Here is a 1,586-nt window from a genome sequence, read left to right as displayed (position 1 = left end):
ATCCACTCAGAATTCTATGTCGAGGTTTTTTGACATTGAGTTTGTTTGAGGCATTTGATGAGAGGAGACTGAATATTAATGAACAGCGACATTACAAAGGTGTCTTACAAGCAATAATTTCCCCTAATTGCCATCAAGCAACTGTGTATTGAGAAACTTGCCTCACCACACGGCAAAAGCATAAAAAAAGGAATGCAATTCTCCCACTGTCAAGGTAGGCCTCATCGGACTTCTTGTCCAATTCTCCCACAAATCTCATCAGAACTCAGGCTGCTATAAGATTCCATGCAGAGGCACTGGAAAAAGCTTCACCAAAATTTCAATGGTTGATAGCAGGTCACTTTCTAAAGGAACATACTTATCAAGAAAGGATTAACAGGCTAACGTTCAAATATATGAATTAGGGTGCAGGAGTAGGAATAAGACTTGAGCCATTTTGACATACTGGGGTCCAACTTTACTCCAAAACTGAGGTGTTCTGAAGAAGGGCCACAGGAGCTAAAGCATTGACTCTGTTCTCTCCACATATACTGCCACACCCTGCTGAGTTTCTCCAACCATTTCTGTTTTTCACATTTCCAGCATCCACAGTCCTATGTTTGTCAATTATTTGTACAGCTGCTTGGCAACAAAACTGGGTATCACATGGGGCTCCAGTATTTTAAGCACAATTTATTATGGCACACACTTGGTTGGATGTGTTGCTGGTACAGGGTGTTCCAACTCCAGCCACCACCACCCTGTCAATCCCTTTTCCCTGTACAATTGATAAAGAGATGTTTTACACGCCCCCATAATGTTCCTCTCGCTTGCGCTTTGCCGTGTCCAGATGAATCTTTGATTCCTGGAGACTCCAGGGTAACTTCCGGAAAACTGACAGCGCTGTCGTTGATATACCTTTCCCCCACGTCGGTTCTTTCCTGTAGGAGTTTTATTTCACGAGCAATCAGCAGTTAACCTCCTGGACTGTCTGAAGCTGCAGGTCACATGGTGAATGGAGCCGCCCGCTTCCCGGTGTTCAGTCAGTGGAGTTGCCTTGTGTTTTGAGGAGCTGATCTGCCTGCAGGGGTAAGTACGGTGTGCCTGCAGATTGCCCTCCTTCTCCCTGGTGGAGGGGTTGTGCTTTTTTTAACTCTGTCTCTCTCTGTGGGGGTTGTTGTTGTAATAATAACCGCCGCTGGAGGGTCGGCTCGCCGGCTGCAGCCTGGGTGCATGACACTGTTTGCATCAACCGCCAGGAGGAGGGGGCGCGCGCCGCTCAGTGAGCGGGGGAAGGGTGTGAGCAGGGGGCGCGCGCCGTGCTGTAGGGGGCGAGAATGGGGGGTGAGGCGTGGGCGCGCGACGCTCTGTTTGGTTTGGGGGGGAGGTGAGGCAGGAGCGCGCGCCGCTCTGTAGTTGGGGAGAAATGGGTGAGGCGGGTTGTAGTGTGAGGTGGGGGCACGCGCCGCTCCAGCGGGGTGGGGGTGGGGGCACGCGCCGCTCCAGCGGGGTGGGGGTGGGGGCGCGCGCCGCTCAGTGTGTGTCTGTGTGTGGGGTTGGCGGGGGCGCGCGCCGCTGTGTGTGTGGGGTTGGCGGGGGCGCGCGCC

General features: G+C 52.5%; 1 protein-coding gene across 1 annotated transcript in view; it reads left to right on the top strand.

The window, feature by feature from the left end:
- Window positions 1-781: 781 nt before the first annotated feature.
- Window positions 782-1,586, top strand: part of snx16 (sorting nexin 16) — a 39,772-nt gene continuing 38,967 nt past the window's right edge. Inside the window, exon 1 of the mRNA XM_048595892.1 lies at window positions 782-1,068. The gene's annotated coding sequence lies outside the window, so the exon portion shown is untranslated. The remainder of the gene's footprint in view (window positions 1,069-1,586) is intronic.

The sequence above is a fragment of the Rhincodon typus genome, chromosome 4, assembly GCF_021869965.1.
Source record: "Rhincodon typus isolate 14 chromosome 4, sRhiTyp1.1, whole genome shotgun sequence".
In the NCBI taxonomy this organism is placed as follows: Eukaryota; Metazoa; Chordata; class Chondrichthyes; order Orectolobiformes; family Rhincodontidae; genus Rhincodon; species Rhincodon typus.
This window is presented reverse-complemented; position numbering and strand designations above follow the sequence as displayed.